The sequence below is a fragment of the Dipodomys merriami genome, unplaced genomic scaffold (genome assembly GCF_024711535.1).
Source record: "Dipodomys merriami isolate MVZ:Mamm:240054 unplaced genomic scaffold, mDipMer1.0.p SCAF_61, whole genome shotgun sequence".
Lineage (NCBI taxonomy): Eukaryota > Metazoa > Chordata > Mammalia > Rodentia > Heteromyidae > Dipodomys > Dipodomys merriami.
The window spans coordinates 7,624,576-7,650,883 of record NW_027206191.1 but is presented as its reverse complement, the minus strand read 5'-3'; the positions used below and the strand labels follow the sequence as shown (position 1 = coordinate 7,650,883).

The following is a 26,308-nucleotide window of genomic DNA, read 5'->3' as shown; positions in this document are numbered from 1 at the left end:
AAAAATTCTCTCGTAATGTTTGAGGTTGGTGTGTTTGCGTGTGTGTAGTATTACAAAGATCGGAAGACAAAATTTTTGTTCATATAGATTACATCTTTCTGGTCATTGTAAGTTGTGGCTAATGGGAGAAGTATCTTGCTATTTTAAGGATGAAACAGAACATGTATTTGTGCATGTACCAGAGTTGCTTTAATTGTGTGAATTTGAACACTTAACTTCGAAGTATATCTTGGCTGCTGTTGTGAATAATGTGAATAACAATGAACTACAAATATATTTACGAGTTACCCAGAGAGAAACAATCACATGATTGGTGAGTCAGATGATATTTCAACTTTGCATTTTTTTAGAAAATGCATACTAATTTCTACAACGAGAATACGAGCCTGTATTTTGACCAAGAGTGTAGAGAATTTTCTTTTCTCCATACTCTCACCAATATTATTGCCTTTTGAGTTTTATGAAAGTGCATGTTTCTAATAGGTGAAGTAACCCAGACTGGCTTTAGACTCAATTCCTCTTAGTCCAACCTCCTAAATGCTTGGAATTACAAACCTTTACCACCATACCTGGTTCTTTTGGGGTTTTTTGTAAGAGTTATAATAGTTATGAAGTAGTATCATAGTAATTTTGAATTGCATTTCTCTAATGACTTCTGTTCACTAAGCCAGTATAGAAATGGTATTAAACACAACTTTGTAAACCCACTGTGATTTTCAGGGCTTTTTGGAAAACAGGCCTATTCAGAACTTTTGTCCATTTTTATTCATGTTACTTGTTAATCTCATCTTTAAGCTCTCTATACAAAATCAATAATTAATTCAAGGTAGTAGAAAGGAAAACATTAAGCAACTCCTAACATTTTAAAATTTTCAATATCATGATATTGCTTAGATCACTTGAGACTATAAAACTCAATTTAGTTTGACCTTTTACAAGGCTATATTTATTTTATTTTATGTTTATTGCTCTTTCCAAAGCCTGCATGTCTGATTTCCCTTGGTTTCCTTCAGTTTCAAGTAGTTCAGATTTCAAACTGAAGAATAAATGGAAGGAAGCAAACAAAAAAACACTGTTCCTCTCATCCGATGATGCCTCTTCAAGCATGAGGTAAGTTCATCCTTCTAAGTCCCTATGATAGGGTATCAAAAGTAGAATTCATTCTTCTAGGTCTCCCTATCTTTGCAATGTAACTTAAATGATGTAAAACACAATATACTGCTCAGATAAGTTTACGTTTTATCAGTTTTGCACATTTTCATACGCGCTTCAGCTCAGTGCACAACATTTCTTCATTATTCTGTCCCTGATATTTTTACAATATCAAGACAAGATAACCAGTTTGAATTACAGCATGAGAAGTTATCCACCTGGCTTCCTTGAAAGCAGATCACAGTCAATTGATAACATTAGTTCTGGTTTCTCGCTACATGTAATGGTTTCTGTAATACATATGGAATTATATTTAGTATTAAAAATTGCTGACCAAACTCAAAGCTTATTCATAGAAACTTAAGTATTTCACCAGTGTCATGCCTCTTAATTCTTAAGATAATATTTGCTGTAATGCTAATGTTATTACCATTATAATGTTGGGAAAAATTGTAATTAAAGGCACTAAGTGCACGGTCCAAAGACACACAATGAGGAAGGAAATCAGTCAAAGTTTCCAAAAGTCTTTCAGCAATACAAAAAAAGTAGGTAAAATCTCTCCATTCTCTTACACACTCAATTCAATATACATATTGTCCAAGAAATAATACCATAGCAATTGTTGCCAAGGGTGTTTGTTTTCTGCCACATTTTGTCTTCAACACAGACTGTGTTGGTGACATTGGGTTATCATGCACAGAGATGAGCTTATAAATTGAGGTCCAAAGAGAGCCAAATTTCTTCTGTTCCACATTTCCAGTTTCCTTTTTAAAAAGTAGTAAAATTTTTAAATATCATCACGTACTGTCTTTTAAGACTCCAAAAACGAAATAAATTCACATATAATCACTCCAAAATGCTTTAAATGTAGATGATAAAACAAGCACTCATGAAGTAAATTTTCTTCTACATTTAATATGTTTCTGAAAGCCTTGTGCTGGTTGGTCACCCTTGTAATCCTGACTACTCAGGATATGTACTCAGAAGGCTGAGTTCTGTGGATAACATTTGGAAACCAATCAGAGCAAAAAATCATGACATTATTTTTCAAAAATTTTAATGAACTAGAAAAGAGCATGAATGGAGATGTAGCTAATATACTAGCTCACCAAACTAGAGGGGAAAGGCCTAGCAAGACCTTAAAGCCCTAAGTTCAAACTCTGAGCACGCCAACTTGCAGGCACACACACATACACACACACTCACACACTTATTCACGTCAGTGTTTTGCATTAATTTCTTAGTTAATGATATTATATGGGTATAATAGAGGAAATAAACTTTTCCATCTCAGAACATTTTTATATGTATTTTATTGTTAAAATACCATACAGAGGGGTTTCAGTTACAAGAGCAAGGTAATGAGTCCCTTTCCTCTCAGGCATTGTTACCTCCTCCTTGGTTTTTTCCCCCACCATCCCTTCCTCACATCTCTACAAGTACACTCCCCTTCATCCCCCCCCAACCCCACCTAAATTGTAAAGTTCAACTTTCAACATAGTGTCTTGTGCATCTCATTGTCACAATGGGTGGACCAGTATTCCTAGTTAACCATTTTGTTTCTTCTTTCCCCTCCCCAATTAGCTAAGTGTATATACAAGATTCAGGTGCACCAAAATCAAATACAGTGAAAACAGAGGTTATACTGTGGGCGAGGAACATATAAAGAAACAATAAAATACATCGTACATTATAAATACGTTTGAAATAATAGCAAGCAAGAAAAAAACCCACTTGTGTACTTACTTTGGGGGTCATTTCATTTAACATCATCTTATCTGGTCATATGCACATAGCTTTTGACCTTTTCTGCTTATCTCAGACATATATTATTTATTGCAAATAAGGGAAACCATGGGACCTATGTTTCTTTGGACTTGGCTTACTTCACTAATATAATTTTTTTCCAAGCCTTTCCATTTCCTAACAAATTGGGCAATGTCATTCTTTCAGATGGAGGTATAGAATTCCTATTCTCACACACACACACACACACACACACACACACACACACACACACACACACACACACACACACAGGAAATCAATCAATCTATCTATTTATCTATCTATAACATTTTCTTGATCCATTCATGTACTGAGAGGCATCAATGTTGGTTCCATATTTTAGCTATGGTAAATAATGCTGCAATAAATATAGTAGTGCTAGTAGTTTTAGTATGGTCTTGTTTGTGATCATTTGGGTAAATGCCCAGAAGTAGTATTTGTTGGGTCATAGGGGAGCGCTATGTGGAATCTTTTGAGGAACCTTCATACTCCTTTCCGAAGTAGCTGAACAAGTTTACACTCCCACCCAAGAATGCAGTAGGGTTCAAATGCGGTAGGGTTCCTTTCTGGCCACATCCACTCCAGCGTCTGTTGTAAAAATATGGAACACTTCATGAATTTGCTTGTCATCTTTGCACAGGGGCCATGGTACTCTTCTCTGTATCATTTCAATTTTAGTGTATGTGCTGCCGAATTGAGCACAGAACATTTTTTATATATAAAGTGTAATTGATTTTCTTAAACTAAACAATTCAACAAAAAGTAAGTTCTAAAGAATTGTTGTGAAATTTTAAAACCATGTGTTTCTTATATAAGCACACATTTATGAATAAAGTCAAGATTGGCATGTCAAAAACAATATAATCAAGATATTTGTTGTTCAAGAGATGTGTAAGAGGAGGAATTCAATTATTCTATACAAGGCACCTCTCATAATGAACATTGAAGCAAGTGTTAAGGTTTGTTAAAAGTTTTAATGTTTTAAATATTTTTAATTTTGGGAATTTGCTTATATATATGCCAAAATTAAGACTGTATGACAGGTCATAAAACTTTTCCATAAAGTATTTAAGATTTATTGTAGCAGCATATACTACTAAGTGTGTACATTTCAGAGTTTATAGAAATTTTACTAATGAGAATTTGCAAATTCTTTGTGTAAAGAAGCAGAGTGAAGAGTTAAGACTTTGTTAATTCCACAGTTTCTGTTAAAACTTTAGGGCTTCCTTACTTTATAGGTTAGCGAGGAACAAATGGTGATATAAGCCATATACAGATGAGATGAGCCATAAATAATAATCTTAGTGGGAAACTTTAAAGACTACTCATAGCCTATAAAACTCTTATTGAACATCATAATCTTAGGCAGTTTTAAATGTACAGGATTATGAAAAAATAGTAAAACCTAATATGTAGTATACTTCAAATACTGGAAACACTGGTAATTGTTTCATTTTTCATTTTATTAATCATTAATATTTAATGATTGGTTTTGTTTATTGTAGCATTGTTTTCCTTGTTGTAATATAATACAACTTTTTGTAAGTCGTCATTAGGAGGTACTTTGAGAATGTTACTGGGATGGCCACACCATGTATTATAGGTGCATATGAATTTACAAAGAACAAAATTAAGAACAAAATATTCATTAAAATTTTTCTCAAGTAGAGTCTGAATCAGGAGTGTTAAGTGTCCACAGCTAAAATCTTAGCCCTAGGCTGAAGCAGCCGTCTTACAGATTTGAGGACACAAAAGTGAGAGACAATGATTTTTTGTGTTTTGATTTTGTTTTTGTTGGTCGTGGGGCTTGAAATCTTGGGCCTGGGTGCTTTCCCTTAGCTCTTTAGCTCAAGTCTAGTGCTACCACTTGAGCCACAGGACCACCTTTGTCTTTTTGTACTGATGTGGTACTGAGGAATCAAACCCAGGGCCTCATTCATTCTAGGCACGCACTCTACCACTGAAACCCCTTCCCAGTTCCTGAGAAAGTGTATTTTAAAAAGTCATCTAAACAACATTTGCTTTCTGCTTTGGCTTATATAATGATATACATGTATATCTTTTTATATTTTTGTGAATTGTCATACTTCTAAATTTATATTAATTTCAGCCACTTTATCCTTTTCAAAGTCATGAAATATCTCTAAGAATTTGTTTCTGTAAAGACTGTTTTTGCATTTATAATTTCTTCTGAGTCACTTTTATTTTTTTCAAAATCACTTTATATTTTATATTGACGGGTTTTCACACATCAAATGCCTTCAAATGTATATATGTATTAAGGTTTGTATCCTGTCAATAAATGTGTAGAACACAATTATACCACTGACAAAAGATGATTTGCACTTCATTTATGTGCTTTTGGACTTGGAGAGTGACTTTAGGTGTGTCAACACAAGTAGAATCAGCATGAAACAAGCCAGCATTTCTTCATTTAAGATATAAGGAAAGGATACAGGTTGATCCATTGTAACAATAGGATGTACAAGACACTCTATCAGAGGGGGATGGAGGGAGGAGTTGTGGTGGTGTAAAGGGAAGGGATGGTAGAGGAAAAACAGGAGGGGTTAACAATGCTCAATAAGAAATGTTCTCATTTCCTTACTTGTGTAACTGTAACCCCTCTGTACAGTACCTTTACAATAAAAGTATATATTAGAAAGATACAAGGAAAATTTCTGTACTTATGGGAAGTTATATTTGTCATTCAATATCAGCAAGGTATTGTTTTTAGGATGACAGGCATATTAAAATTTTGGATACTCAAATTCTCTACAAAAATAAATATATTATTTACATTAGAAACTGCCCACAATCTAGTGCAGTGTAATTGCTATGAGAAATTTTACCGCATTCTAGGTTTGTAATGGAAAGTAAATGTATATGCAATATCAACAGATATGAATTTTTTCAGATAATTTTTGTCTGCATTTTGTGGATGGAATTGGGAAAGCAATTTTAAAAAGCACAAATTTCATCACCAAGAGCTGTCCGCAAAACGTAACAAGTTTCTAATACAGCAAAATTGAATGGTTTGGAACTCCAAGAAGTACTTGAATTGACACATTATCAGAAAGTGTAACCAGGCAAGCACTTTTGTTTTTAAATTTTTTTGGGGGGTCCGGTCGTGGGCCTGAACTTTGAGCCTGGGAGCTGTCCCTCAGCTCTTCAGCTCAAGGTTAGCACTCTACCACTTGAGCCACAGAGCCACTTCTGGTTTTTTTTTCCTGCTTATGTGGTGTTGAGGCATCGAACCCAGGGCCTCATACATGCAAGGCAATCGCTCTACCACTAAGCCACATTCCCAGCCCCTAGGCAAGCACTTTTAAGAAATGCAGCTACAAGATTTCTCATTGAGTGCTTTCATAACACTTTGTGAAATACAAGTCAGAACCTCATTGGAGACTAGACAGTTTTCCCTCACCTTTCTGTCAAGCTCAGTTATTATCAATCAACATATAGCTAATCTTGAATAATCCTCTAATAAGAAAATGTTGATGGAGTGTTTATATGCAGAAAAGCTCGGAACGCTAACTTTTTCCAATTGGCCTGAATGGTTGACCCCCACCCTATTATCCCAAGTCCATACGGACTCCAGGCATAATTCCAGGTATGTGTGAACTCCTTTGATGTGCAGGTAGGGCAATCCACCTAGGCCCAGTTGTAAACATCCCATCTCAGACCCAACTGAATGTCCTCCATCTTTCTTGACCTAGGGGCTTTTCATTAACCTCTACCTCCTTGATCAGATCTCCTATAAAACACTGATCCTGTGCCAGCTACCTCACACAACCTCATTCCTGCTGGAAAGGCTGTGCCCCTGGCTGTTCCTCAATAAAGAGTCCTTTCTGTTGGTGATCAAGTCAGGCCTATTCCTTTTCCATTCTCCTCCATTTTCCTAACATATGGTGCTGACACCCAGGAGATAAAACGCACCAGGAGTAAGTAGGTGCCCTCTGCCAAGGGGCCACCCACCTCCTTGCCACCTCTCACGGAGCCTTTCTGCTACCTTCCTCCTCCTTCCAAGGCTTTTCTTCATCAGAAGCACAGAGCCCTCTGAGCTTACTTTGGGCTAAACAGACACCTGAAAAACCTCCTAGCCTTTGCTTTTGTAAGCAGTGCAAGCAGTGGATGGCCACGCTGCTGTGGCTTGAGGTATTATTGCCCCAGTGCGTAAGCTCAGAAAAGGCCTTATCTCTCCCCCTATTCTCTATCCTTTACCCTGTCCCTGGACTCTGATCTCCAGGCAGGAGGCTCTTCTCTGTTTGACTGACTTCACCCAATACCTAAAAGCCTTCAGGACAAGGTAACTAGCCCGGTCTGTGGTGTAGGCACCTGACATGGACCCCAGGAGGGCAGGACTCCCTCCCTTCCTTCTTGTCTGTGGGGTACAGAGACTCCAGAAGTCTCTTCTTTCCTTATACCCTGATACCCTTTAATTAGGACCTTTGGGGATGCCCTCTCTTAATTATTGGGATCCATCCGTCTGGCTTCTCAAAGCACCAGGGGTGCCTGGAGCATCAGGACAGGATCCATAGTCCTACCAAAATTTCCAAATTGTCTCCCAAAGACACCCCATTGGCATGCCTGCTGTCTAAACTTAAGACTTTGGGCTGACTGATTTACAGTCATAAAAAACCAAAACTGACTTGTTTTTATTCCAAAATCTGGTCTCATTACCATGGCACTGCTGACCTAAATTCAGAACCTTAGGTTTCACTCTTGCTGATTTAAACAATTCTCCAATGAAACTGGGAGGAGTCTGAGGTCCCCTAAACCTAAGCCCTCCTCAAGCTCTGCTCCAGAAAATCCTCACTTTGCTTGTTCTGTTCGGTCCACCAAGTCCTTCTCTGACCTCCACTCCAGAGGGCTCCCTCTCCACTCTCCTGCCTTGCTCACCAAGCCCTTCTCTGCCAGGAGCCACCCAACGTTTCCTCTAAAAAAGTAACTCCTTATCTTGTAGCAACTCAATCTGTCTCTCTCCCCCTCTCCATTTCCCTCTATCTCTCTTTTCTTTGATGACCTCCATCACAAAAGAACCTTTTCTCCTTCCTTGCTCTTCTAACTACACTCTTGGTATTTGCAGTTGGTCCATATTCTCTAGGCTAAAACTGTGTCTGTTTCAAGCAAACTCCTTTTGCTGACCCCAGTCTCTGTGCCTGCCTGTCTGCATGCTTGTGTAGCTGACACAAGGTGGGGGTGGGCATAGGCCTCCAAAGGTAAAACAACAAGCTATGAGTCCTGTTAAAAATCCTTCTAAACAAACCCCTCCATACTTATACATTTCTCAACCCTCTTCTATGGCTAATACACCTTCTTCCCTTCCAGACCATAATTAAATGGTCCTCTGGTCTGGACAATTCGTTAATCTGTTATTGACTGAGGCTGGCTGACAAACACACTGAGGAAAGCCTCTGTATTTTGCTGCTCTCTTCCTTTACCACCCTGAAATCCCATAATAGAAACAAGCCAATCCTTCTTCTCTTAGGGACTTAGACAATAATACAGTCCTTTCCTCTTTCCTGAGTCCACTCACTTCAAAATCTAGATTCTTAATTTCTCCTCTAAGTGGCTACCAAAGAAAAATCCCTCCCTCTCACCTCTTCCAATAACTTTATCCAATTATTCAAACTACCTTTTCAGTAACTTCATTATGCCACATCCTCCCTTTAAATATCTGCAGGTTAAAAGTGCTATCTTTTCCCCTTAAAAACCTGTTCAACCACCTCCTCCCCCAATTCTCTCTACATGCCTTGGAAGCTGAACCTAGCAAGAGACAAAGACCACATGATGGGTTTTTCTTCAACCCCCACACTTCCACCAACCTATCTCCTCTATACTCTTCACTGTTCTAATGGTTCAAATGTTCAATTTAAAATACTAAACCACCTCATCACCAAAATTGATTTAAAGGGTTCCTTCTCTTGTTGTCAATGTTTGTTTAAAGGTGGAAATTCTGTTTGTCAAAATTTGCCTTGCATTTTGTTTGGTATTGCCTTGAACACATGGTTTTTTATCATATTGGTCAAAACAATATCACTTTGCCATTGGAATTCCAAACAATCTTATAGCCGATTTTCATTTTTTTAAAAACCTACGCACCTTAAAACGTTTGTTTAAGTGTGTGTGTGTGTGAGAGAGAGAGAGAGAGAGAGACAGAGACAGAGACAGAGACAGAGACAGAGACAGACAGAGAGAGAGACAGAGAGCACGTTCAACATAATCTCATTATAATACATAAAAACTGTGTAAAAATTATCTTCTTATAATTCTTGGTAGTGATATTTCTCAACAAATGTGCTGTTTGTTATAAGAAAACATCTTTTTCAAGGGTAGTAGTAAAAGTAGTGAGACCCAGTTCAGCTCCTAGCCAGCTGTGAGGATAAACACCGGTAAGGAGGTAAGAATTTTCTAAAAATGTTTGTTCCACATATTTGTTTCTGTCAGAAAATTTGAGTATGTAGAAGATGGGATGAATATGCCTTAAAAGACAGTTTATGAGTAAAAGTTTGTATGTAATTGTTGGCTGTGATTTACATTAAAACTATCATGTCATTCTCTATGTCCATCTAAAGTCAAGTGTCTTAACCAATCTTTGTATAAATTTGTAAGCAACAAAGCAGGAGATCTAACAATTCATCCGAGGGACAGATTCTGGCCAAGATCTTGCTTGGACTATCCTACCTCCACCATGGTAGATTGGACTTCTGACTGACTCCATCACACACAGCTGATTCTTGGTAAAAGACTGCTTTAGATTTACAAAAACTAAGACTCCTGGAAAACTCTCTGGAAACCTTTCCAAGCCTGACCTGAGAAAGCCAGCTGCATTGTTATGGTGTTAAAACATGTGTAGGCCAGGACAGCCTCTTGTAAAATTGGTTATCAGGTTTTCCAGGCATCCAAGCTGTGTTCAAACTCTCATCCCATCAATTGAGTTTTGTCATTGTAGAGTTCTGGCAAGTATTTGTTGATCAATTCTTGACAGGATGCATGTAAGCTCTACTTGTTCCTATTAATTTCTGGTTGCTTTAATTGGAAATAATAAAAGATTTTTTGTGGCAAATATTGCAGTTCAAAGCCAGCCTGGGCAGAAAAATCCCTCTGAGACTCTATAATCAGCAAAGAGCCAGGCTGGAAGCAGGCTCAAAAATTAACGAGCCAACGGCTAAAAGTGAGCTTGTGACTCAAAGTGCTAGCTTTGAGCTGAAGTGCTCAGGGAATTCCCTCAGGCCTTGAGTCCAAAGCCTATATCTAAGCCACAAGCACCTACACGTCCAGGACAAGGTGGAAAAGAATAAGAGATGATGTCACATCAGCCACTTCGTGCCTACCTTTTCAAAATTAACCAGAGCCAAGCGGTCAATAGACACAAGTTGAGAAGCTTGTCCATCTACTGTCTGTATCTGTCTAACTTCTAACTGGACAGGAATTTACATTCTTGCCTTTGTTACCTGCTATTGATAGGAAATGATCAAGGTCTCACACCAGGCCCTTAACTTCTCCAATCCAGGCCTAACTTCTGACTGGTTATGGGCTCATGATACAAATGGAACATTTATGGCTTGTGCCCAGGGTTTGTTTTACTGTGTCACTCATATGAACTAGTCCTGCCACCTTGTCAGCCTTTTGACTGATCTCATCATTTTCAAGTTTCTCTCTAACAGGATAACAGTCCTCATTCAGGATCTGGGACCAAGTCAAGGCCATCCTATTACTGCAGGCAACCAGAGGCTTTGCTGACACTGCCCTGGATCCAACACAGACCTGAAAGACCCCAGCCCCAGTGACTCCTTTAAACCCTCATGCCAGCAGGAAATAGCCAGAAAAGACCATGATGCCCCTCCACATTTTATACTCCTTCAGGGTTACAAATGATGGGAATCTGCTTTGTTCTCATAACTCCATGATACTCCCACTCATCACAATTCTTTTTATGTCTCAAAGACCCTATATGAAGAACTTGCCTCTCACCTCTTGGCCCTAACATTCTATCAAGATGGAATATGATGAATTGACCCCGACCCTAAATCCCGGGTATTTGTGAACTCCTTTGAATTACAGGAAGGGCAATCCACCTAAGCCCAGCTGTACACATCCCATTGTGGTCCCAACTGAAAGGCCCCCACCTTTCTTGACCTAGGAGCTTTTCATTAACCTCTACCTCCTTGCTCAGATCTTTTATAAAAACCCTGATCCTGTCCCAGATCCCTCACACAACCTCCAAACCCACTGGAAAGGCTGTGCCCCTCACTGTTCATCAATAAACAGTCCTTGTTTGTTGATGATCAAGTCCATCCTATTCCTTTTCCACTCGCCTCCATTTTCCTAACAAGGACCATCTGTATTCTATGGCCCAGAAGTGAGAAAATTAGGTAAGCATATATGTAATTTTGATTCTACCCACATCAGTTATCTATCCAGACCTGTATCAAAGTGAGAGGATTTTAAAAGAATTTAGTGATTTAAAAGTTAAAATTAAATGTAGAATGAAATTAGTTCCAATGCATTACTTTAAGATATTTAGAAACAACTGAGCAACTTAAAGGTCAATAAGACTTTTTTTATTGGAAGGGAAGGAATAGTGTTATTTGGTTCTGTATATTCTAAGTAATTTGCAAAACTAATTTACAAAATAAAATTTACATTTGCAGTAGATTTGACACTTATTAATTTTTGTATATTGAAAGGAGCACAAGCCTCAAGAATATGTCGATGCAATCCTCTAATTTATCTCTAAATGCTTATGCTTCTGGTCTCAATATTCAAACTTCAAAAACTTAATTTTTAGCTAGTTGTGCAAAGGGATTTCGTTTCATCATGTCAGTGTTGAAGAGAGTGTACATGTGCATTTCAATGTACAATGCATCTGGATCATTTTCACACTTTCCATTTTTCTTCCTTCACTTACCCCAATCCCATTTTCCCTTCAAGTTTCCTATTTATATTCTCAAATATGTACATTGAGGGTTATGACTGTATTAATCAACCATTTCCATCTCCATTCTTCTGCCCTATTCCCATTAAGCCCAGCTCTCCCTTTTAAAACTTGTTTCAACTTCAGGGTATTTTGTTAAATTTCTCTCCCTTTGGCATTTGGCTTTGGGCTTGCCACATTCTCTTCCATGTTTGACCTACATAACTGAAGATATTTCTCCACATTTCTAACCTCTGAATGCCTGAGATAGGTCTCTTTTACTATAACCATTCTGTCCTAAATTCAGAATTGTATTCCTTCTTTGGTAGTCTGCTCATCACAGGGAAAGCTGTAGAACTCAAGGCAAATAGGGTGGAAAAGTGTAGTAGTGGAGGTCATTAGACATTGATGAAGTAAACTATATAACTCATGAGTATAGACGCAAGGGAGGAACTGGGAGAGAATGAGGGAATGGAAGACAGTGTATGAAAGGAAATATACTCATTAACTGACTCACATAATTGGAATCTCTCTGTATATCACCTCTGTTATAACAATTAAAGTCATTTGAAAAAAATTCCTCCATGCAATGTGCTAGCCTAAACTACTTCTTTTGAAGAAAATCTACAGCAGTTAGAACAACAGTTAAATTTATTAGAAAGAAAATACAATATTTAATTTGAAACCGTATCACATCAAATGAGGTTAGGCCAAAAAAAGAAAATAGAGTCAGGAAAATCTTTTTGTTGCTATTAACTGTCTGCAGAGAACTCTGAAGTTGAGCTAAAAGTGGAAATGCTATGAGGTGGCAAGTCCACCCTGACATCTCAGAATCCTGAGGGCTGGCCACAGAAGGGTTAAAACAGACAATTCTTGAGAGAGTTAAGAGACTGGAGTGTCACACTCCTTCCTTAGTGCTGGAAATGCTGAATTTTCAGTGCTGTTGACATTGAAGGCAAAGGTGATGTGTATATCAGGTCTAGACATTGTCTGGTTGCAGTCTCCTCTCTCAAAACAAGGGAAAAAAGTGTCTCTCACAAACTCTGTTTCGGCTCTGATGGTAATATTAATATAGATGTTTATTTATTTTCTTGGTCATGGGGCTTGAACTCTAGGCCTCAGTACTGTTCCTGAGGTCTTCAACTCAAGGCTATTGTTTTACCAATTGAGCCATAGCACCACTTCAGTTTTCTGGTGATTAATTTGAGATGAGTGTCTCAATGACTTTCCTGACCCTGCTGGCTTTGAACTGCAATCCTCATATCTTTGCCTCCGGATTAGCTAGGATTATGGGTGTGAGTAACTCGTACCTAGCTAGATGCTTTATATTTTTCATGTATCCATGGTTACTTGCTCTATGTAAATTCAAGAAAAAATGTTTGATTGTAGAGACTCAAGGCCCAAGTGCTACTTAGCCTTGGGAACCCAGGTTTCACTATATCTCTCTTTTATATTTTTTTTTTTTTGCTTTTTTCTGCTTTTTTATTGTGAAAATGCTGTACAGAGGGGTTATAATTATATGGGCAAGATAATGTGTACACTCTTATAAAGCATTGTAGCCTCTTCATTTGTTTCCCCTTCCCATCCTCCCTCCGCCCCCCCCCCCAACCAAACCTCCTCCCAGCCCAAAAAAGTTGTAAAATTCTTTTTCGACATAATGACTTGTGCATCTCATTGTTGCAATAGGTACACTTGTATCCCTATTTAAACGATTTGTTTTTTCCCTTCCCCTACACAAATTATACCAACATCAAATACAGAGAAAGTAGGGGTTATATCATGGGGGAGGGACATACAAAGCAACAAAGAAATAATCTAATAAATGTGTTAGAAACAATTGCATGAAAGAAAAAAAAACATTTGAATACATATCTTAAGGTTCATTTCCCTAACATCAACTTATCTGGCCTTTTCTGCTTGACTCAGACATATACTAGATATTGCAAATAAGGGAAACCATGTGACCTATGTTTCTTTGGGCCTGGCTTACTTCACTTAATATAATTTTTCCCAAGTCTTTCCATTTCCTAACAAATGGGACAATGTCATTCTTTCTGATGGAGGCATAGAATTCCATTGTGTATATATACCACATTTTCTTGATCCATTCATCTACTGAGGGGAATCTGGGTTGGTTCCCTATTTTAGCTATGGTAAATAATGCTGCAATAAACATAGTCGTGCTGGTACCTTTAGTGTGGTTTTGTTTGTGAACATTTTGGTAAATACCCAAAAGTGGGATTGGTGCTCAAAATACTCCACATAGAGCTCCCCTATGACCCAGCAATCTCTTTTTCTTTATATATGTGTTTGTCTGATTTTCTTTGGCTCCAGATTAATATATAACTATGTCGGATTATGGTTAACAACAATTTTCCTCTACAATGGTAAGAGAAATGTCCATTTTAAGAGACATATCAGCAAAGGAAAATTGATCAATAAGAAAAACTGGTTCCCAAATAGAGCATTTGAAGAAAAAACGAAGAGATAATTGGAGAGAAGAGGAAATGAGAGAAAGAGACAGAGAGAAAAAGAGACAAATTAGAAAGAAGGACGTAAAGAAATCTAATAAGCAGGAAACAGAATGAACAGAGAAAACCATAGAAAAATAGTCTTGTAAAGATACCTTAGAATCAGACAGACAGATTTCTAGAAAGGCCACAGATTATATTATCAAACATAGGCTAAAAATCAGGTAAGCTAAGGACCATGGAACAATCCAAAAACTATGTAAGGACAGTAATTTAAGTACACACACCTTTCTCAGTCCCCTACCACATCCAAAATTGTATGGGATCACATTATTTCAGCAACTCTTGTAAAACTTCATTAAGATAGTTCAGTGTTGCTCATGGGGATGTGATCTCTGACAAGCTGCTAGTGAATCTTCACCTTCCAGAAGTCACCTACTTGGTGTCATTGAATCACATAACAAATGTTACCACCTTTTCTCATATCAGAATAACAAGACACAAATGGAAACAGATCTGCACTCAACTTAGAATATAAGATTTTAACTGGAGTGAGGTGATATCTCAATGTTGTTTTGATTTGCATTTCTTTTATAGCTAGGGATGTTGAACATTTCTTCATGTGTCTATTGGCCATCCTTCTTTCTTCTTCAGAGAAGCTTCTCTTTAAGTCTTTCGCCCACTTATTTATTGGGCAGTTGTTTCTTTGAGGATTTGTTGTTGGGTGGTTTAATTTTTTTAGTTCCAAGTATATTTTAGATGTGAGACCCTTGTCCATTGTATGGCTAGTAAAGATCTTATACACAATGGAATTCTATGCCTCCATCAGAAAGAATGACATTTCCCCATTTGTTAGGAAATGGAAAGGCTTGGAAAAAATTATATTAAGTGAAGTAAGCCAGGCCCAAAGAAGCATAGGTCCCATGGTTTCCCTTATTTGCAATATCTAGTATAGGTATGAGTCAAACAGAAAAAGTCAGATAATGTGATGTTAGGAAAATGAACCCTTAAATATGTATTTTAATGTTTTCGTTTCTTTCATGCATATGTTTCTAATGCATTTATAAGATTATTTCTTTGTTGCTTTGTATGTCCCTCCCCCACAGTGTAACCCCCGCTTTCACTATATTTGATGTCAGTATAACATGTGGAGGAGATGGGGGCAAACAAGTCGTTTAAGGATTCAGGTGGACCTGTTGCAACAATGAGAAGTACAAAATGTCATGTCAAAACCAGCTTTACAATGTCGGGGGGGGAGGGGGGTATAATTGGGTGGGGGGAGGGGGGAGGCTGGGAAGTGAGGTGAAGGGTAAACAAAGGAGGAGGCTGCAATGCTTGGTAAGAAATGTATGCATTATCCTGCCCATGTAATTGTAGCCCCTCTGTACAGTATGTTCTCAAATAAAATAAAATAATATTAAAAAAAAGAATATAAGATTTTATAATTACTTAATCTACAAGTCATCTTTATCTGATTTAGAAACATGTTCCTAAAGCTGAAATTGTTTTTGTCCTTTTCAAGCCTGGACACCCTTAGGGACATAAAATGCAATGTAAAAACATGAGAAATAAAAAAAAAAAAAAACACCTCACCAGAGATCCTTTCATTCTTTCTTGATGTTGACAATGATCAGAAGATTCTGGAAGCATGGCTGGGAGATTGGCAAATGAGGTAGTCAGGAAAGAACCTCTGTGATTTAGCCTCAGATTTTCCTGTTGAAAATATTCTAAATGAGCTGGAAAATCATAAAGCCTTCTGGGGAAAAGAATTTTTTCTCTGTCAAGTAGAGCATTAAACTCTTCACTAAAGGTGAATCCACAATCTATTAGTTGGTAGATAGGATAAAAGCAATTAATTTCTAGGTTAATATACATATAGGATTTTTAAAAATAATGTTCCCACAAAATAAATGAATAATTGAAAGAAAAAACACATCCCAACTTTAGTACAATTAGTTATTACTGAAATACACTTAGGGATGTATGAAGTACATTTTATTAATGCAAAACTATCCTAAGGACTCAATTTAGAATTTGTGCTCTACCTCATTCATCAACAAAATTAATAACCATAGAACAATGCATGTGAATATTCCATATCTGTTCACCAAACTCATACAGGAAAAATGCATCCAATAGATATTTCTTGTTATAATTTCAATTATGGTTGTCAAGTATACAAATATTTTTCTGTATACAAATACTCAGAACAACCTTGTGCAATGCTGCGCAATTTGCCATTTAACCTGCTTTGTCCAAATGGACATCAGTAAAAAAGATATAAACACCAGTTTGAGAAGTCCCTCACTTTCCTAAACATTGATATGAAAAACTATGGCGATCTTGCTGGATATACACGATTTAATAAAGACACACCTTAAAATACTAGTAATCGGAGTGACACAATGCCAATTAGCCACCTACATCCAAGGAAGGAGAACACTAAAGTCTAATATGTTACTTAAACAATACTAGCACAAAATACTAAGGTGAGGACACCCCAGAATCTAGATACATAAAAATTAAAACAAATAAATAGCTTTGTCATTTTATATTTTCAGTTGTTTTATTACACAGGAAAAGCTATTGTCCATAATTCTGTATATTTTAAAATACAATATTGTGGAATGGAAACTCATAATATAAAATTAAATGAACTTTACATTGACATTTACCAAAACTGAAAATCTACTCTGTACACATCAGTTAGGTTGTTTGTGTTAGGAAAGACAATATGAATCATTTAAAAGCAATGTTTACACATTAATATTGGGTTTTTCTACATCACCACGATGTTTCTTCAAAAAATTTAGAAAGAGGGCTGGGAAAGTGGCTCAGTTTTAGAGTGCTGGCCTTGCATGCATGAGGCAATGTGTTTGATTCATTTGCGCCACATTAGCAGAAAAAGCCAGAAGTGGTACTGTGTCTCAAGTGGTAGAGCACTAGCCTAGAACTGAACAGCTGAGAGATAACCCCCTGACCCACAATTCCGGCCCAATACTGGCAAAAAAGAAAATAAAAACAGAAAAATAATTTAAAAGAATTTATTGTAAGCTGTGTCTATATTCATAATGTTTGAGGTCAGGAGTATTATAGATTTCAAGCTGGGATATTTTATTTTTGCTTTGTGATTTGGACTATTTTCATATATACTAGTGATTGAACATACCTCCTTAAAATTTCAAAATTTTCTATTTCAGATTATTTTATTAAAATATAATCTTTATTTAAAAGATGGCATTGTAACTGGGCTATGGTTGCTTAATCCAAGTTACCCAAATGTCTGAGACCTTAGGATCATAGATTGAAGACAGCTGTGGGAGGAATGTCTGGGAGACTCTGATCTCCAATAAATTACCAAAAATAGTTGCCAGTAGAGATGTGACTTAACTGGTAGAGCATTAGCATTTGGCAAAAGAAGCTCATGGTCAGTGCCCAGGCATTAAATTTAAGAAGGAGGACTAGCACAGAAAAAGTGGCATTGGATTGTATTAAAATATATTTTACCAATTGTTTCAGAATACGTGTTTAGGAAGTCTCATTTAAATGGTGTAAAGCAGGCTCATTATTATACTGGAGAAATTGGCATTTGTCCATAACAAATAAACCAAGTGGAGTGTAACCCTGTTAGTAACAATTTAAAAGTTGCAAACACAAAAGGAAGTGCAGAAGATAAAAATTGGTTGAACATGTTTCTATAAGATATTTGAAAGGAGTGCTTATGCTTCACTGACTTTAATTCCCAAAAGGAATTTCCAAAGTGAAATACTTCTTTGAGCAGATTGTGACAAGAAGGATAACATTAGGTAAAACTTCAGAATATGTAAAACACATACAACCTTGAGCAAAATACATTACTTCAAATTTTCTTCAGTAACTTTTTATAAGACCAGAGATCCCTGACCAACACCTCCAGAACAGGCAGGAAAAACCAACATAATAGATCTAGCATTAATTCTGGGGTCTTCATCTGGCCCACAAAAGATGGACGGAGTCCAAGGAAAGGTAACTGTGGCCGCTAGCCCATTCCCCAGCCTCCCTTAGCAGCGGGGAGTCAACTCAAGCAGGAAAACTCATTTATTAACACAGTACAAGTAGTTTTTAAAGCAAAAATGAGCAGCTGGCATTGGAGGGGAGGAAGAGGAACCAATCACTGTCAAGGTCATACCCTATCATGCACCTAAGCTTCCATGGGCTGGTTACGCACAGAACATACAGCAAATTGGGCTCTGCCCACTCAATTCCTTCTCAGCACCATCTTTGCTACCCATGTGCTCTACAGATTCTGCCTTTTTTGTTTTAATGGCAGACCCACCTCCCAGTTAGTTATCTTTTGCCCTCCTTTGTCAAGGTTATTTTAACAGGATTACATTGATAAGGATAGCATTGGCCACTCAGGAGGTTCAAGGCAAGTCTGGGGGTCGAGGTTTGCCAGACAAGGATAGGGAGCGCCCTTGTTCATGATCCAAGAGCCCGTCCTAGTTATCTCACATCCTTACCTAGAACAATAATAAACATCAGTCTCACCACCATTAGAAATGCCTGAAGCAGTTCAATTAATTCCTGGGCACATATAAAAGTCAGTATCTTGTAAGGTTGTTCTCTTCAGAACATAGGAGCAGCCTGGGTATTGGGAGTTCCACACATGCAGCATGGTGAATCCTCGTGGGCTCCCACACTCAGGCCATTCTACTATATTCCAGAAAAACACAGAACATTTAAAACAAACTGAAGACATAGCAAACCAATCCTGGGCACATGGTGTCTTTAAAATGAGCCAGGTCCTTGTACATGCCTTTAACCGAGCACAGGGTCAAGATGTCCTTTGAGCTTTACTGTCAGCTCCCAATGGCTCCCAACATTTCCCCTGTCTTTGTTTAAAGAAGCGAACCCTCCTGTATTAGGTTGGGTGGATCACATTGTCTGCCTTACCCGTCTTCGGGAACTTCTTCAGAGTGAAGCGGAAGGCCCTGTCTTACGTTGGTCAGACTGACACTCCCTCCTACCCATCTCTGGCCGTGATTCCTCTCGGGGGAAATTCATTCACTTGGAGCTTGATCTTATGTAAATGTTTGGCTAAGCTCATAAGAGTTTTGCAGTGCACATATCATGCAAGGAAAGCATAGAAAAACCATCAGCAAATGCATTACCAGGCCAAGCAATGTCATTAGCAGTCCTTTAACATTAGTCAAGGATGGAATAGCAGTCTGCCTCTTCAGAATCCAGAGGTGGGGCCTGTTCTAATCTGGCTATTTGCCTGTGGGGTTGAAAAAGATCTAAAGACAAGATATTTGATGATTTCTGCATTGCCACCACTAATCACTGCCCAGGTCACCCGTTGAGGTTGATGCAGATTCCGTAGGTCCATATCCCAGACTGGGAGGGTCAGGAGAGCCAACAGCTGGAGTATCACCATCTGCAATTGTTAGAGAACACAAGAGATTCTCAAGGTCTGGTTGCCCTTGGGGATGGTTAGTAATTATCTTTCTGGCTTTCCTCTTTTAAATACAAGCCTTGGTGACCATAGCCCTTTTTCTTTCCTTGTTAGTTAGTTTATCCTTGGGTATCCTCCTGTACAGAGGAAATGGGTAAAAACTTAAGTTTCCTGGCAGGGATCCAAATGGGGACTGTCTCCCCTTTGGGAAAAACACATCCAAATCTCCTGCCCATGGCGTGGTCAGGACCTCTCCATTGTTGTGTCAGGGGGTCCTTCCACCTGACTTTCAGATGGGGCTTAGGGTTTAGTTGTTCCCAGTGCTTCTGAAATCTGGATTCAGTTGCCCCTTTTGAAAAATTGAAAATATTAATGGTAAACAAATCTATCTGTATCTGTATGTGGGGGCTAACTCCCCTTATTTGTTTTAATAATTGATCCTTAAGACACTGGTGATTTCTTTCTATAATTGCTTGGCCTTGGGGAATATAGGAAATTCCTGTAGTATGATTAATATGCCATTTGTCAAAAAATCTGACATTGCTTTACTAACAAAACAGTGTCCATTATCAGTTTTAACTTGTGCTGGTAGACCCAAGGTGGCAAAGCATTGAAGAAAATGTGCTTATGAATATTTAGTTATTTCTCCTGTATGTGCTGTGGCCCAGCATGCTCCTAAGTAGGTATCTATAGAGACAAATGTATATTTAAACTTACCAAAGGCTAGGAAATTAGTAACATCCCTTTGCCAGAGGACATTAGGTTTAAGGCCTCTGGGATTTAACCCTGGTGGTTGTAATGGGGATACTTTTAAGAAGGGCTGGCATGTTGTACAGGTATGTACTATCCGTTTTATGTCCTTTACAGGAATCTGAGGAAATCTATGCTGAAAACCTCTCCAATTAATGTGGGTTAAATCATGCAAACAGGTAGCCTCTTGTAACTTTAATGGTTGTGGGCCAGTAGCTAACTGGTCTACCAAATTATTGCCTAGGGATAAAAACCCAGGAAATTTTGAATGCTCTCTCAAATGTTGAATATGAATAGGGGCTCCCCGCTCTTCTAATTGGCTCATAAGGGTAACCATAAGAGGGGAAATAGGGTTTTCATCCAGCTTAATGTGTGCCTGGGGAATACGAGGGAGCAAGTTAATCATATATAGGCTATCAGAATACAAATTAAAGGGCTTTTGAATGTCCTGAAGGGCCATAATTATGGCTAGCATTTCTTTATATTGTGCTGACCCTTAAGAAGGCTGAAATCTTGGCTTGGGGTCTTTTGTTGTTCCTCAAAGTCTGCATACACAGAGCCTGCTTTTCCTTCATCAGTTAAAACATGGAGGGTGCCACGAATAGACGTAGGAGAAAATAGAGATGGTATTTTGAGGGGAAGTCGACATAACATGACAGTCCATTTGGATGGCCCATAATGGCAGTCAATTTGGCCTAGAAACCCCTCCAAGGAGAGAGCAAGACGAGCATTGGCTCGAGCGAGCCACTCAACATCTGCCATCTGAAAAGGAAAAACAATGAAGTGAGGGTCAAGGCCATAATGCCGTTGGGCTTGGGTCCTTCCCTTGACAATAGCATCTGCAAGTTGGTCTGCCTGAGAGTACACCTGAGGTGTGCCCCCAAAGGGAGTGTGAACCCACTCTAATGGCTCCCCTGTTTGAGTTAAAACTGCAGAAATCAATGTAACACCTGCAAACAACCAAAGGGAAAATGGGCTCAAAAATAAAATACCTCATTAGGGAACATTTATCCAGGGCTTTTTGGAACTGCAAAAATATTGCCCAATGGATATCTGTAATTGTAATAACTTCTTGGGGCGTCCTGTCTTTTAGTAGAGCAAATAAGGGCACAAGACTATCTTTAGGGACAGGAACCCATGGTAACAGCCAATTGATTTCCCCTAAAAGACTCTGAAGTTGTGTTAAGGTTAGAGAGGCTAGAATATCCAGCAAAGGCTTAAGGGGTCTGGCCTGAGTCAAGGTAAAGTGGGTTCCAAGCACCTTAACAGGAGGTACCTTTTGAATTTCAGTGAGGGCTATGGTAAACTCCCTCCCCTTTTAAATATGGCAAGAACCTGGGCCAGAAGGCCCTCCAGGCGGCTCAGGTCTTGGTGTCCAAGAATTATATCATCCATGTAGGCATAGGCAAGGGAGGTATCTGAACCCAGAACAGGCCCTAAAAGTGTGGCCAAGTATTGTTGGCAAAAGGCTGGGCTATTGGACATTCCCTGTGGCAGCACCGTTTATTTGAACCTCCGATCAGGCTGGAAAAATTTAAGGGAAGGGATGGAAAAAGAAAACTTCTTGCAGTCATCTGGATGCACGGGGACAGAAAAAAAAAGCAATCTTTAATATCAATCACAACCAAGGTCTATTCTGAAGGTATAGCAGGAGTCCAGGGCATGCCTCTTGGGAGCGTTCCTCCTAGCTCCATCCTTTCATTTACCTTAAGTAGATATTGGAGCATATGGCAAGCCCCGGAGACTTTTTGAATAACAAATACAGGTGTGTTCCAAGGACTCATAGAAGGGGCTATATGTCCAAAGTTTACTTGTTCCTCCACCAAAGGGTGGATGGCTACAAGTTTAGGTTTGGTCAATGGCCACTGTTCCACCCAGACAGGGCTTCCAGGCTTCCAACTGATGGGAGGTACTCGGGGAACAGTGGCCTTTAGGATTGGGGGTGCACCCAAGCGGTTCCCCTATGTTCTTCTCTGTAATTATGAAATTTAAAAAATCCTTTTTCTTAACTCCCTCTAGGTCCTGTTTAAGCCTTTGTGCTTCTTCCCCATCCAGGATATCATCATAGGAAGCTTGATGGTCCATAATGACCACAGCATCCATTTGTCTTAGCATGTCTTGCCCTAGTAAATTGGCAGTGAGGCTGTTTGCTACTAAAGGGCATATCTTTCCCTGTTCTACATCTGGGTTAGTCCATTTCATAAGGGCAACCATCTCTTTGGACTGGGAGTTGCCCCCTACCCCCAAAATAGGGGGCCCAGGTACAAGCTTCCAATCCAAGGGCACTTCCTCCTCCCTGAGTATGGTTTGATTTCCCCCCGTGTCAATTAAGCAGTGAAACCTCTTTCCTCCTATGAGAATACTTATTTTAGGGCTTAGTCCTTCCACTAGGGGGACGGTCCAATGGGCTTGGGTCGTCCTGCTGTCTGTGCCTCGCAGCAGAGGGGGTTACTCCTTGAGTAAACAGGGCTGGAGGATGCCCCTCCCCTAGTTTAAAGGCTTCTCATCTAAATCAAACTTGGATCAACAATCTTTTTTCAAAAGGTATCCCTTCCTGCACCTGGGGCAGGGTGTAGGGGGCGGTTTGGTCCCCCCCCCCGGCCGGTTGGAGGGGGATTGTTGTAAACAGTCCCTCTTAAATTGCCCCTCCTGCCCATAAGAGACCCCTCCCAGATGGTCTTTGGGTCCCTTGGCCCTGGGCTGCCAGCGCCTGGGTAATAGCCTCAGTCATTTCAGATGTCTGAGCATGTAAAGCTAAAGCTAATGATTGGGACTGGTGCTGTTGCTGTCCACATTCTGGGAGGCCACCACCCATCTGCTCAGGGAACTCTTTCTCAATCCTGCACAGGACATGCGGTGGTCTGCATTCATCCCTTCCCAGACCAGCAGCTTTACAAACTGATCTCAGAGGTTCCCTGCTGGTAGCTTGCAGTGAATGCTCTGTTGGACTCATTCTATAAACTCAGCTAGAGGCTCACCAGGTTTTTGCCTCACTCCTGCTATGGGGGTCTCAGTGGGCCCATCATCCAGTTTGTACCATCTGGCAAGTCCTGCCTGCCTCACCTGGTCACAGTATGGGCCAGGTATTGTGGCCTGTTGGACACCAGTGGAGTACCCTTCTCCAGTCCCTGTTAACATGGCATAAGTAAAAGGTATTGCGGGTTGAGGCTGCCAGTTATTCTCCACTCTCACTCTACATTCCTCCTTAAAGAAAGCACACCATTAAATCAACTGAGAACTGGTGAGAACAGCTTTGGCTACATCCAGCGTCCTTATGGACACATGGGTGATAAGCAATGTCCTGTAATAGGGTCTGGGCCCAAGGAGAGTTCGGGTCATCCTCCACCACTGCCTTGTAGAGCTCTTTAAGATCCTTAGCTTCCCATGGATATCATTCCAAGGGCCTGTTTGCTCCTGGTGCCAGATTGACCAGATACACTTGGGGATGTAAATCCTGTGGCCTAGGCTCCAGGCCCCCAGGTGGCCCTTCCTTTCCAGGGTAGGCCTCTGAGTAGGTTACTTCCCCAGCCCTCAGCTCCTACATGGATCGTTGGTAGGAGTCCAAGTCTTGCAGGTCCCTCTCGCATGTCCTGTAGGGTGTCTTACCCTATTCCCCCCCACCCAATCGGGGGAATAGGGAGGGAGCCTACGACTATCAAGGGGACCTGAGTCAGAGGGGGTAACTTTCACCCTCGTTTTGACTTCCACTGTGCATGTCTCAGTGCATTCTCCCTCCAATTTGACCCATTCCTTTTCCTTCTCAATTCCCAAGTCCTACTTTACTCCTTCTAGGCCTAATGTTGCCTCCTCCTCCTTCTTCTGTGAGATAGCATTACCCATAGTAAGGGTTTCACTTACCCTGAGAGACTGTTTTGCCTTGACCGGTGTCTTTTCCTTTTGTGCCCTACTTGTGGCGCCAGATGTCGGATATTCCTCTGTCCCACAAAAGACGGACGGGGTCCAAGGAATGGTAAGTCCCCCACTAGCTGGTTCTCCAGCCTCCCTTAGCTCGGGAGACAATCAGACACAGCAAGGAGTCAACTCAAGTGAGGAAACCTCGTTTATTAACACAGAGCAAGCAGTTTTTAAAGCAAAAAAGACCAGGTGGCATGGGAGGGGAGGAAGAGGAACCAATCACTGTCAAGGTCATACCCTATCATGCACCTAAGCTTCCACAGGCTGGTTACGCACAGAACATAAAGCAAATTGGGCTCTGCCCACCAACTCCCTCTCAGTGCCATCTTTGCTGCCCATGTGCTCTACAATTAGTAATTGTATATATGGCACGATCAGGATTAGTTTGAGAGATCACATGCCAGAAATGATAGTGAGAATAGGATTAAGGATTAGTAAATAGGCAGATACTATCATTTGTGACCGTTACTCCTGTACACCAAACCACAGCCTCATGTTACCGCTGATAGTCTCTGGCTTATTCTTAAACCCAGTTCTCCTCCACTCCTAAAAGTTGGTCTAAACCTTCCAGCAACACGAAATGATTGAGAATGTTAGAGGAATCTTGTGTTTGGGAAGTAGAACCAATTTTTGCTTAAGGTAAGAAAAGCTAAAAATATTTCCCCCTTCCTGTGACTTTCTGCATCTTCTCATTAGGACTTGTCAGAGTTGACGAGGTCTGTCCTTTGAGGAGGTTAATTCCTTTTCATGGGGTGCCCCCCTTCCAACACTGGTAGGCTTCATTTCTACAAATACAGAAAAAGCACACACCACCATAATATGTACAACTGTCTGTAGTCACAAGGTCGTGTACAATCATGTATGTACTCAATCAAGGAGCACTAAGAAGGCTAACAAGGCAGGAGCAGAAAAGACACACCTGTAGGAGAAACAACACAGAATACCAAAATAAAATTGCAATATAAGAAGACTCCAGGCAGACACACAATTCACAACATCACTAGAATTGTTACCATGCTCATGTTACAGCTGGGCAAAGTGAATAAATTCACATGGGTTAACAACAGAATCCCTTGGTCATGGAGTTTAAACAAAGCTCTTGGCTCTCTTAGTCTGGAGAACCATTCTTTTCAGTTGTCTGCATGCACATAGTCTACTGGCAATGCAAACTCATGAACTGCAAATCATTAACCCCAGAAAGGAGTAACACATGGAGTGTAGACTCAGGTCCTACACCCATCTTAGGGTTCTCACCTCACATTATTTCCAGAGCCTGAGATTCCTTCAAGTTACAGTTGTCAAGGTCCCCTGAAGACTGGCTGGGCACCTGCCTCGCTACTCCAACTATGAAGTGCAAAACTGTACTTCATAGCATTTCTAGCAGCAACGAGGGAAAGAAACGAATTTACAGAGTGAAAACAATGGTGGGTGAAGAGGCGCACATTAAGTAGGTTCTGCCACCCCATACTTCCAAAAAAAAATCCCAACCCTTTCAAAGCATCTGTGCTTCAATGGACACTACAATTCCCACAATGTGATAGGCTACCCTAGAGGAAGTTGGTCTTACATAGGTTGGACCAGTGTCAGACTCTAAGTCTGAGGAGTTCCTTGATGCATAGGGAAATTTATCTCCTAACTGTGTCAGCTAACGTGAGTTTCTACTTTAAAATCACCATTTGCCTCTTGAAACATTGTGAGACCAATCAGATAATGGAAATATATTGGGGAGAATTACATAATTTCACATTTTAATTCTTAGTTATGATAATGTAATTGTGGTTATGAGATTACATTGCTTTTGCTTCTGTTTTTGCTTACCAGGTATGATTTGCTGACTGTAAATTGCTCTGTTTTTTTTTTTCCTTAAAATTTAGAATATCT

General features: G+C 39.6%; 1 non-coding gene across 1 annotated transcript; it reads right to left on the bottom strand.

The window, feature by feature from the left end:
- Positions 1-3,535: 3,535 nt before the first annotated feature.
- On the bottom strand, positions 3,536-3,642 carry LOC138814778 (U6 spliceosomal RNA). Its single transcript, XR_011368087.1, has one exon. It is a non-coding gene; the product is annotated as a U6 spliceosomal RNA (small nuclear RNA).
- Between the last annotated feature and the right edge of the window lie 22,666 nt (positions 3,643-26,308).